Source organism: Lycium barbarum, chromosome 12, assembly GCF_019175385.1.
Source record: "Lycium barbarum isolate Lr01 chromosome 12, ASM1917538v2, whole genome shotgun sequence".
Taxonomy (NCBI): Eukaryota; Viridiplantae; Streptophyta; class Magnoliopsida; order Solanales; family Solanaceae; genus Lycium; species Lycium barbarum.
Genome location: NC_083348.1, coordinates 39,737,125 through 39,750,558, shown reverse-complemented (window position 1 = coordinate 39,750,558; position 13,434 = coordinate 39,737,125). Strand labels below are relative to the sequence as shown.

Here is a 13,434-nt window from a genome sequence, read left to right as displayed (position 1 = left end):
AATCGTCATGGGGTTTTTCGATTGGCGACTGGTGAGGTGAAAATTTTAGTGATAAGAATGAATGGAAGGTAACATGCGTTGTACCAAGGTGAGTAATTTCATAGCATTCTCGAATGAATGGGCGAGAATTGTCACTACAAGAAATTAGTTTTTAGTCGCAGTATTCCGTGGTGACTTTATTTCTCGCAACAAATAATAGGGATTTGGTGGCGACTCTACATAGTAGCCACAGAAAATTATATTTTTATCAGCAACCTTTAAAGTCGCCACACAATATACACTTTTAGTAGCGACTCCTTATATGTCGGAACAAATATGTACTGCTAAAAGTCTAAATTTTTGTTTCGCGCTATGGGAAAGTTTGGCTCCAAATGTTTTTGTGGCGATTTACATTTTAATGCCATAAAAAGAGTTTTGTCGTGACTTAGTCGCCACTAATAAGTTTATGTTGGAATAAAAGAAATTAAAAAGAAAAATACTTCCAAAAAGGAGGTCAAAGAGACAACAAATGAAAAAACGCAGAGTAATTTTTCTTTTGGATCAGATTATAGCTTAAAGACAACTTCCACCGATTCTCCCTCTATAACCCTAAGTCATACCTAAAACTCAAGAAGCCGACAAGATTTCATCCCAAATTGCCATTTCAATCGAAAAAATCATGTCCCAAACCTGACTTTCCTCCTCTCTGTGCACAGTGCACTACTTTGGGTTAGTTTCTCTCTTAATTTCTTAAATCATTGTTTTATTTTGTGGGTTTATTGATAATTCTTTCTCGACTCTATAGCGGCAAAATCTGCTAGGTCAGAAACTCGAAGACAACTAGATATAAGGTTTTTTGTTTGAAATAGCTGCATTGATTTTGTGTGTTTTGGATTTGAGTGGAAGTAGGAGACATGGAAGAGGGTGAACCTAGTATTTTTGGGCTGCCATTTGTGGGTGTTGGGTTTTAGGAATTACTGGTTTGAAAGGTTATACTGAGATTATATATAATTAAGAATAAGGATACTAAGATTTAGTGAACTTTGATGAACATTGATTAATGAAAGCTAGTTCTGTTTGTACGACTCTTAGAATTGAGCTTTTTCCATATCAAGAGTAAATCTTTGGATGATATAGAGTTATCACAGATCTAATTGTTAGATTGTATAGATGTATGAATAATCATATTGATTTATGTTCAAGAATATTTAGGCAAATTATTAGTTGTGTGCTGTTGAAACTCCATTTAATTATTTTCTTATTTGGACGGAGTAGGGTGGGTATTGTCTTGTTTAATCAGCTGATACAAGAGTTTAGTAGCAAGATTATTCTGGATTGTGCTGTTAAGACCCTTTTTATAAGAGGTTTGTTACCCATTTACACTTTTACACCTTTAGTGGTAGATAGGGGTGGGCGTTCAGTATTCGGTTTGGTATTTTCAAAGTTCGGGTTCGGTTTGGTAATCAATGATTGAAAGTAGATACCAAATATCGAACTTTTAAACTTCGATTCGATAATTCGGTAATCGGTAAATCTAACTTCGATTCAGTATTAGGTAATATCATATTAAAATTGAAGTCCATTGTATTACATCATAAGAACCTCACTATTTAAAGTATCAAACAAGAAATTTGATAAATCCAACGTTGACAAGGAAATACAGATGACCATGTTGAAACAACTGAAATGTAACAAACAATGAAGAATATATACTACGTAAGACGCAACATTCAGAGAGCACAAATAAAGCAAATTCACCTCTTCATTCAGAGACCATAAGGTGCATGGTTATTCTTGGAGTGGAACAGCGAAGCTTCCATCTTTATTTAAGGACTGTCTACAGAGATTTCTTTCAACAATTTTACTGCGAGTTACTATGTTTAGTCTTGTTATCAGTGACATTATTTAACATACACAAAAGGGAATGTTGGGATATGCTAAATAATATCTGCAATAGTTAAGTACATAGTAGCTGCATTTTACTTGTTCACTTCTCAAGGACCACTTGTTAGGACTTAGCCAGTAATATTATGGTGTTGCTGAACGAGTGTGCTACACAGTTCGGTATTCGGTATTATGGAATTATCGAATGGTATAATTATCTCAAACCGAATACCATAATTTTTAATTTTATCCCCAAAAACCGAACGGAAAATTGAAATACCGAAATCCCCGATTCGATTCGATAATTCGGTGTTTTATGCCCAGCCCCAGTGGTAGATATTTGGATTTCTTGTTTGCTGCTTCACTTAAAACTTCAGCAACCATTAAGAGGCATAAAGAAAATTATACACTATCAGGTTATCTTATTTGTGACTTTAGGTAACCTTTTTTATTTTAAATATTACAAATCTTATATTTAAAAAACAAGTTACTTGTAGATTTTCTTTAAAATAATATGATAGCATAAAATATTAGTACAATGATGGAGTAAATCCCTTAGTACTTAACTTCTGTTGTTCCTTAATAATTAACTTCTATTGTTTTTATCTTTGGATTGGTTTTCATAGTTAACAATTTCTTAGATTTATGTTTCTTTGTAATTTGTAGTGTTAAACTTATCACTACCCCTGTATCAATGTTTACTTTCACAGTCTGCTGCAACACAACTAATTTTCCTGGATTGCTCTTGTTTAATTGAAAGAATTCTTAAAGAATAAAACTATGATATTCCAAGGAGAGGATTTTTATAAGTTCACACAAGTACTCCTGAAACTGAAAGTTATATTCCCTTAAACTGAGCAGTCAGTGTAGATATGCATCCCAACTTGGAAGCTCTAGTTCTTTTAGTACAGTCATGGTGTGTGAGAAGTAATAGGAAAGAGTAGACAAATAGCGAGAGTCAAATTCTCTTTTATCATTGGATGTAACTTATTTGTTTTTTAGGTACTTATGTCAAAATCTTGGCAAATGTCTCAAGTTTGTTTATCTATTTTGATTTCTCTGGAACTCTTGCCACTATTTTATTGTGTTAAATACTTCTATTGGGATCGGATAGTCATGTGAATATTCTTATGACCTTGAATTCTTTACTTATCGTAGAAAATGAGCAAAGTAATGTTGAAGACCAATCAAGTTTAGCACACCACTCTAGTGAAAGGTAAATACAAATTTAGTTCATATTTTAAAGTTGGATACAAGTTGTTTGTTCTTAAGGATTGATATTTTTTCCTCTTACGATGTTTAATCTTCAACTGGTGGCTTTATTACTCTAAATTTAAAAATTGATGCCAATCAGTTACCACTTTAGAATTGTAGTAAATGTTCGACTTCATTTTCCAATCTAGGTGAAACAGGGAGGGGACTGTCTGTCTTGTTTTCCTTTTCCTTCTTTTTTCATTTCTCTGCTTTTGCTACTGCTGTGGTGTGTAGATTTGTTTGTTTTCGATCATTTATAATATTATTAATAGGTTCAACTTAAGCTAATAAAGTAGTCTTGCATAACTGAAAAATTCCCGTCTGAACCTTTTAATAGGTAGTATCTATTGTTTTCTTGTATGCAATAGCTGAAATTGTTTCCTTTTCTACAACAACTATGTAATTAATAGGAATCAGTTACAGACTTAGGCAGTATCTATGGTTTCCTTGTACACGATGTAGTTGAGAGTCACTTTGCACAATTGTATATGTGAACTTAAATGGGTTTTTCACCAGAAGTATTTTGCTAGAGTTTATCTTAGGTAGCAAATGTTGATCATTCTTTCTCATCTAGAATAGTCTCGTTCAGAATCATCAGCAGATGTTTATCTTTCTTTCTCGCCCAGAATCGTCTTGTTCAACACATGCCTATATAATTGTTTGTTTTGATTATTTATCACTTCACACTTTTTGTTTATTAATTGATTGTGTTCCCTTTTTTTTTTTTTTTTTTGCAGAAAATAAAGATGGATAAAAGTTGGTTTAATATTAAGAATAGATGTGACAGAAGGTATATTGGAGGGATAGTGTCACGACCCATTTTAGCCTAGGTCATGTGGGCACCTACCTTTCCCACCTCGGTTGGCGAACTCTCAACTCAACATTCACAATAAACGAAAATAGCGGAAGAAAGTAAAATAACGTAAATCTGACACATAATATAATGTTAACAAGTGCGGAAGTAAATGAAATCCACCCCAGTATCTGGTCTGGTCATACAAGAGCATCTAAATCCGAATACTAAAGGTCTGAATAATAATACATAAGTTGTCTCAAATCATGTCTCTGAATGAAAAGCAAGACATAAGTAACAGAAGAGTCTTCGAGGTCAGCGGACGCCATGCTCACCCTGGAAAACTCAAGTGTAAGCTAAAAAGTCGATCAACCATGAGTCAGAGAAGTAGATTCAGCATGATACTCCGCATTCATAAAAGAATGTAGCAAGTGCAGGTCGGTACAAACAACCGTACTGGTAGTCATCATAGGCTGATTAAGCATAGTTAACACAATTCAGAAAATAACGCAGATAAACAAGTAAACCAATCACGACACAATATAATCGTAATCGAGTATCTGTCAACACCTATGTAAGTATCTAACCCCAATATAATAAGTTTGAGTATATTCGATCCTGAAACAATCACCACAATAGAAACATCACAACCCAATCATCAACAACACAATCTTCACAATACAGTCATCACGACTTCTCACTCAAGTCATAATGCAATGGAGTGCAATAATGGTATGAATGTGATGCCATGCCATGCTATGCAAATGCGGTGTACACATGCACTCCGGACGGAAATATCGACGTCTCGGTAACACAACCCAGCGTGTGTCACGACCCGACTCGAGGCCGCGACGAGCACCCGGTGCTAACCCACCCGAACACCTTCTTAGCTTACTCTTATACTTACATCTAGGTGAGCCACATAATTATACATACATTTCCATTCATTCGTCAACTAGTCCCAATTGGACAACGGTACATTTATATCACCATAGACATCTATGCCACATCAATGTAAGTGGGCCAACGTGGCCGACAAAATGATATACAAAACATAGGCTGATAAGGCCGGACATGTCTAACCCATATACACATGACTACGAGCCTCTAGGAAGAGTATAACACATCACATGAGCGGGACAGGACCCCGCTATGCCCATAATTCTATACACAAAAGAATAAGTACCCAAAAGCTATGGCTCCGAAGGAAATGGAGCTCCGCTATGTAATCTCTGAATAAGCAGCTATGGATCAAGTCTGTCTCCCTGTGCACCTGCGGGCATGACGCAGCGTCCACAAACAAAAGGACGTCAGTACGAAGAATGTACTGAGTATGTAAAACATGATCAACATCAATGTAGAAGCATCATAGACAATATATGAAGTGGCATAGGAGGGAAGACAATAATATTATCATCATGTCACTTACCTGCCTTTCATAGGAACTTTCCATTTCTCATGCGTATTTCATAATAGGGCCCGTATTCGTATACATAGTCTTTTCACATTCATATTCATATTATATACATAGCCATACACTTATATACATACATAGCGTACCCGACCATAAGGTTCGGTGTTTCATACGTACTTGGCCAACCAAGGCTCAATGTTATTTCTACCTGGCCTTACCAAGGCTTCAGGGTTATCCGTACCATCTGCAGATGTGTGTGCGCGTTACGTAATCATATACATACATATATATATATATATATATACATCCATATACATATATTCTACCCGGCATTATAAGCTCGGGGTGTCATTATAGCCCTTCATAGGCACATGTGAATATAATAGCCCGTAGACACCTTTAGCATCATTATTATCATCATCGTCATCACTATCATCATCGTTTTCGCTACATCTCTATCTTATGCTTACTCGTCAATGGGGTGCGTAGTACATTCGTAGCACGTATCGAGGGTCGTGAGCTTATGAGCTCGGAGTGTCAGTCACTTGAATACAACATACTCATATAGAGGATTTAAGAGTTTGGCCAAGGAACCATGCCTCATGAAAGAAGGGTTAGCCTTACATACCTTTTCGTCGGACTATTCTACACTTGCACGCTTCCTTCCAATGCTAGCGTCTATACCTTCATTAGTATCATAACAATGGTCATTAGTCATTCACGTTATCCACATTATTTAGACTCCTTAATTTGCCTCTAATTCACCCATATTCATGGTCATAACATCCAACTTCGTCCATTCGTCTAAAGTGTCTAGTTCATGATCTTAGTAACATTTATAATGCATTCATATCACAACACAACAACATTCATGATTCAATTCAAGCTATTCCTCAAAATGCCACTATTCATCATTCATGACTTACTTGACCATATTTTCTACAATCCATGTATTTCAACTCTTCAATAACTTAAACATCATGTAAAAATTATGAATCTTACCTTAGAAGTTGTAGGAACAAGCTTTGGTTAATAATATTCCACTTTGAGCAAAACCCTAGTTTTTCTCCATTTGCATTTCTTGACTTGAATGGTATTTAATGGCTTGCTTACACTTGATTCACTTGTTTATGTTGTTGGTGGCTTATAGTCCTTGAAAACTTATGAAATAAATGTAGAGAGATGATTCTAGAGAGAAGTGTAGTGTAGAAATGAAATAAAACAAGTCTTGGTCCTTATATTTAATGAACTGAAAATCTGTGCTGGGGTGAACAGTGGTCGTCCATGGAGGTTTACGGTCCGTATTTCAGTTTACGGACCGTCCCTCGTGGTCGTCTTTAACCTTAAGCAGCGCCAGAAACTTTAGGCTGCATGCATGGTGATTTACGACCATGGTTTACGGGCCGTAAATCACTTTACGGTCCGTCCTCCTGGTCGTATTTTACCATTTCTTCATTGGGCAGAAAGTCGAAGCCTTGCATGGCAGTTTACGACCTTCCAGTTTACGGACCGTATACCAGTTTACGGCGTATTTTGCACTTTACGACCACTGGGCAGTTTTGCCAACTTTCAACTTTTCAAATTTCTCGACTTTTCATTCTAATCATTCTCGTCCATTTACGCACATTGCTCATGAAACATTATACTCTCGCACTCCTCGCACACATCACTAGTTCGTTCACTTGCGTATCAAGGGGAAATTTTCCGAGGTGTAACATTCTACTCCCCTTAGGAACATTCGTCCTCGAATGTTAAAGGCTTGGGGAATTCCATAAAAATTTCGCCAGAGTTTTCTCTGTAATGTGGCACTACCACCTTGTCACAGCAACCCACAATAACAATGCCTCACAGGGCAATAATACAACAACACTAGAAATTTGGCCACACACGACCTGAATGTATAAAAGGGAATCATACATACCTCATGATCTCGACGTCTCATCTTGGACTTCTCTCAATGGCTGAAATAAATGTGGGTATTTGGATCGCATATTCTCTTCCGCTTCCCATGTCATTTCCTTTCGATTGTTATTTCTCCACAGAACTTTAATTGAGGCCACTTCTTTGTTTCTAAGCCTTCGTACTTGCCTATCTAATATGGCAATGGGTATTTCATCATAAGTTAACTTTTCTGTCACTTGAATATCATTCACTGGGACGATCCTCGTAGGATCTCCAACACACTTCCGAAGCATCGAGACATGAAATACTGGATGGACTGACTCCAAATCTGGAGGTAGATCTAGCTCATAGGCCACTTTGCCTATTTTGCGCACAATCTCATAGGGTCCGATATATCGGGGACTGAGCTTCCCCTTTTTGCCAAATCTCATAACGCCTTTCATTGGCGACACTTTCAAGAATACCCAATCCTTAACTTGGAACTCTAAGTCCCTTCGACGATTATCCGCATAGGACTTCTGGCGACTTTGAGCCGCTAACAACCGATCTTGTATGAGCTTGACTTTCTCTATAGCTTGCTGGACCAAATTTGGCCCTATCAACTTGTCCTCTCCAGTTTCAAACCACCCAATCGGGGATCTACACTTTCGCCCATATAAAGCCTCATACGGTGCCATTTGAATGCTAGAATGATAACTGTTATTGTAAGCAAACTCAATGAGTGGCAAATGGTCATCCCAATTTCCTCCAAAATCTATCATACATGCCCGTAACATATCTTCAAGAGTCTGAATAGTACGTTCAGCTTGCCCATCGGTCTGGGGGTGAAATGTCGTGCTAAGGCGCACTTGGGTCCCTAAACCCTCTTGGAAAGACCTCCAAAACTTGGCTGTAAACTGAGTTCCCCTATCGGAGATAATAGATACTGGAACACCGTGGAGTCTCACTATCTCTTTAAGATAAAGCTTTGCGTAATCTTCAGCCACATAGGTCGTCCTGACCGGTAAGAAATGAGCTGATTTAGTGAGTCTATCCACGATCACCCATATGGAATCATATTTACGTCGAGAACGGGGTAAGCCTGAAATGAAATCCATATTAATCACTTCCCACTTCCACGTCGGGATTTCTATAGCTTGCAATAATCCACCCGGCTTTTGGTGCTCGATTTTCACCTGTTGACAATTAGGACATTGAGCCACGAATTCCGCTATATCTTTCTTCATACCATTCCACCAATATACGGACTTAAGATCATGATACATTTTCGTCGCTCCAGGGTGAATGGAGTAACGGGAACAATGAGCTTCTCTCAAAATCTGGTGGCGTAGACCTGCCACATCGGGAACACATAATTTGCCCCGGCATCAGAGAACTCCGTCTACTGAAATATCAAACGATGACTCTTCTTTCTGAGGGAGTGCATCTCTGTACTGCATTAGCGTGGGATCCTCATACTGTCGCTCTTTTACTTCCGCTACTAGCGATGAAACTGCTGAATTATGAATAGCAGCTCCGCTGCTACCTGAGTCCACCACTCGGACTCCTAGGCTAGCTAACTGCTGAAGATCACGGGCCATCTCTTTCTTTTCTGGTCGTTCATCACTTAGACTTCCCATCGACCTACGGCTAAGAGCATCAGCCACAATATTTGCCTTTCCGGGGTGGTACAGGATTTCAACATCATAGTCTTTTAGCAACTCTAGCCATCGCCGTTGCCGCAAATTCAACTCTTTCTGCTTGAAGATGTACTGGAGACTCTTATGATCTGTATAAATATCCACGTGGACACCATATAAGTAATGTCTCCATATCTTTAATGCATGGACCACCGCGGCCAATTCTAAGTCATGGGTAGGATAATTCTGCTCATGTTTCGGTAACTGCCTGGAAGCATATGCAACCACCTTGCCATGTTGCATCAATACACAGCCTAGCCCAACACCTGAAGCATCGCAATAAACAACGTATCCTTCCAATCCCTCTGGAGTGTCAGAACTGGGGCAGAAGTCAATCGACCCTTTAACTCTTGGAAACTACGTTCGCAAGCGTCTGTCCATTGAAACTTGGCTGACTTCTGAGTCAACTTTGTAAGCGGTGCAGAAATAGAAGAGAAACCCTCAACAAATCTTCTGTAATAACCTGCTAAGCCCAAAAAGCTACGAACCTCCGTAGGGGTCGTGGGCCTTGGCCAAGTCTTCACTGCCTCAATCTTTTGGCTATCCACTCGAATACCGTCAACTGCAACAATGTGGCCCAGAAATGCCACTGAGTTCAACCAAAACTCGCATTTGGAAAACTTCGCGAATAACTCTCGAGTTCGAAGAACTCCAAGGACAATACGCAAGTGATCCGCATGTTCTGCCTCGGATCTAGAATACACTAGGATATCATCGATGAATACAATCACGAATAGATCCAGAAAAGGCCTGAATACATTGTTCATTAAGTCCATAAACACTGTCGGTGCATTAGTTAACCCAAACGACATCACTCGGAACTCAAAATGACTGTATCTTGTTCTGAAAGCTGTCTTAGGGATATCTTTCTCCCTAACTCTTACTTGGTGATACCCGGACCTCAAATCGATCTTTGAAAACCACTTGGCACCTTGCAATTGATCAAATAGATCATCAATCCTCGGAAGAGGATATTTGTTCTTAATCGTCACCTTATTTAATTGTCGATAATCAATGCACGTTCTCAAGGAGCCATCCTTCTTTCGGACAAACAATACAGGGGCTCCCCACGGGGCTGGGCCTAATGAAGCCTTTATCAAGCAAGTCTTTCAATTGCTCCTTCAACTCTTTCAGTTCTGCGGGCGCCATTCTATAAGGAGGAATAGATATGGGTTTAGTGTCTGGCAACACATCAATCGCAAAATCAATCTCCCGCTCGGGAGGAAGGCCTGGAAGCTCTTCCGGGAACACATCCGGAAATTCATTCACTACTGGAACTGACTGAAGAGTCGGAGACTCAGCTTCAACATCTTGAACTCGCACTAAGTGATAGATACACCCTTTCGTGATCATCTTCCTTGCCTTCAGATAGGAAATAAACCTACCTTTTGGTGACACCGTATTTCCTTTCCATTCTAAAATTGGTTCTCCCGGAAACTGGAAGCGAACCATTTTCATTCTACAATCGACATTGGCGTAGCAAGAAGCCAACCAATCCATGCCCATAATGACATCAAAATCTACCATCTTTAGTTCATGCAAGTCAGCTATAGTACGACGGTCACATATCACGACTACACAATCTCTATACACTCGGCTAGCTATCATCGATTCGCCAACGGGCGTAGACACCTCAAAAGGTTTGATCAACTCCGGCTCGACTATAAATCGACCCGCAATATATGGAGTAACATATGATAATGTAGAGCTCGGATCAATCAAAGCATATACATCATGAGAGAGGACCGATAATATACCTGTGACCACATCAGGAGAAGACTCAAGATCTTGGCGTCCAGCCAAAACATAAATACGGTGCTGAGGACCGCTAGTATTGGGAGCTCTGCCTCTACCTCTACCATGGCCGACTGGTGCATGTGAACCTGGCCCCGTATGGCGTACAGATGCTGATGATCCGGCTGTCGACCCTGCTGGCTGGGTCCTACCTCTACCCTGTACTGAGGGGCAATCACGCATGATATGGCCTGGTTGACCACATGAAAAGCAACCATTCGAGCCCAATCGGCATCGACCCCAATGCAACTTCCCACACTGGGAACATCATGGTACAGGTGGCCTTGACTGGCCTGAATCATCTCTAAACTGAGACCCCCAGTAACCCTGACTCGGCTCGGAATGAGTAGATCTGTCAATTCTCTGCCCCGTAAACTGTGGAGGTGTACTGGTAGTAGGATAGCCTGAATGCTTGGGGAACTGTTGTCTGTGCCCGCCCCTGGACTCACTTATCGAACCCGAAGGTCTAGCCCTCTTGCTATGTCCCTTGTCTTGCTCACGTTCATTTCTCCGCTGCTGTAGGTGTTCCTCTAATTCCTGAGCATGTGCCTGAATGCATGCAATATCCATGCCATCCTGAAGGGACGCAGTCAAGCATTTATCCATTAAGTGTGGCCCTAGGCCTTTCACGAACCGGTGAACCCGATCGCCCATATCCGCTACCATGGCCGAAACATACCTGGCCAAGGAGTTGAAGCGGAGACTATACTCTGTAGCACTCATACTACCTTGCCTCAAATTCAAGAATTTATCGGTCCTTGCTCGCTGAACTTCTGGAGGCATATAGTGACGGAGAAAAGCATCAACAAACTCTTGCCATACCGGGGGAGGTGCATTGGCTCCCCGTGAAGCCATCCAAACCGTATACCACTGGATTGAGACATCCCTCAACCTATACGACGCTAGCTCTACCGACTCAGTGTCTGAAGCATGTATCAATCGGAGCGTCCTCAACATACCGTCTATGAAGTCCTGAGGATCCTCCTCCGGTCTCGACCCAAAGAATTCCGGGGGTTTCAAAGTAATGAAGTCACGGGCCTTTGCACTAACAGCCCTGTCGCCTTGCCCCGAGCTTTGCCTCTGAGTCTGGGCCGCCACCAACTGAATCAACAAATTAATGGCCTCTCTCACATCTTGGCCCGAAGCATCTGGTGGAGGAGCTGGAGGTGCTGGAGCTGGGGCTGAGGATCCCTCATGCTCCTCAGTAATAGGCACTGTCTGGGAGGACTGAGATTGAGTCGCACTCTAGGACTCACTTTCCTCTGCTACCGGTGGCGGTGCTCTTTTAGCCCGCTTTTCTGCCACCGTCTTGCCCTTTTGGGCTGCTGTAGCCTTTTTCTTTTTAGGCATCTCTGAAATACACAACACACGATTTAGGAGCAAGAATTTCCTACATCATAGCTCTATCGCACGATTCTTATGAAGAAAGAAAGTCATATATTCCTAAAATGTCCGCAGCTCCTTGTTTATAAGTGTGGCGCGCAACACACCCATAACCAAGACTCTACTAGACACGGCTCGTAGACACACCTTAGGATTGAACTGCTTTGATACCACTTTTGTCACGACCCGACTCGGGGCCGCGACGAGCACCCGGTGCTAACCCACCCGACCACCCTCTTAGCTTACTCTTATACTTACATCTAGGTGAGCCACATAATTATACATACATTTCCATTCATTCGTCAACTAGTCCCAATTGGACAACGGTACATTTATATCACCATAGACATCTATGCCACATCAATGTAAGTGGGCCAACGTGGCCGACAAAATGATATACAAAACATAGGCTGATAAGGCCGGACATGTCTAACCATATACACATGACTACGAGCCTCTAGGAAGAGTATAACACATCACATGAGCGGGACAGGACCCCGCTATGCCCATAATTCTATACACAAAAGAATAAGTACCCAAAAGCTATGGCTCCGAAGGAAATGGAGCTCCGCTATGTAATCTCTGAATAAGCAGCTATGGATCAAGTCTGTCTCCCTGTGCACCTGCGGGCATGACGCAGCGTCCACAAACAAAAGGACGTCAGTACGAAGAATGTACTGAGTATGTAAAACATGATCAACATCAATGTAGAAGCATCATAGACAATATATGAAGTGGCATAGGAGGGAAGACAATAATATTATCATCATGTCACTTACCTGCCTTTCATAGGAACTTTCCATTTCTCATGCGTATTTCATAATAGGGCCCGTATTCGTATACATAGTCTTTTCACATTCATATTCATATTATATACATAGCCATACACTTATATACATACATAGCGTACCCGACCATAAGGTTCGGTGTTTCATACGTACTTGGCCAACCAAGGCTCAATGTTATTTCTACCTGGCCTTACCAAGGCTTCAGGGTTATCCGTACCATCTGCAGATGTGTGTGCGCGTTACGTAATCATATACATACATATATATATATATATATATATACATCCATATACATATATTCTACCCGGCATTATAAGCTCGGGGTGTCATTATAGCCCTTCATAGGCACATGTGAATATAATAGCCCGTAGACACCTTTAGCATCATTATTATCATCATCGTCATCACTATCATCATCGTTTTCGCTACATCTCTATCTTATGCTTACTCGTCAATGGGGTGCGTAGTACATTCGTAGCACGTATCGAGGGTCGTGAGCTTATGAGCTCGGAGTGTCAGTCACTTGAATACAACATACTCATATAGAGGATTTAAGAGTTTGGC

The 13,434-nt window shown here is 40.6% G+C and overlaps 1 long non-coding RNA gene across 1 annotated transcript in view; it reads left to right on the top strand.

Moving 5' to 3' along the window:
- Window positions 1–508: 508 nt before the first annotated feature.
- The window catches only part of LOC132624877 (uncharacterized), a 28,007-nt gene continuing 15,081 nt past the window's right edge, over window positions 509–13,434 (top strand). The window contains exons 1-2 of the long non-coding RNA XR_009576553.1: window positions 509–708; window positions 3,022–3,079. This is a non-coding gene — a long non-coding RNA (uncharacterized LOC132624877). The remainder of the gene's footprint in view (window positions 709–3,021; window positions 3,080–13,434) is intronic.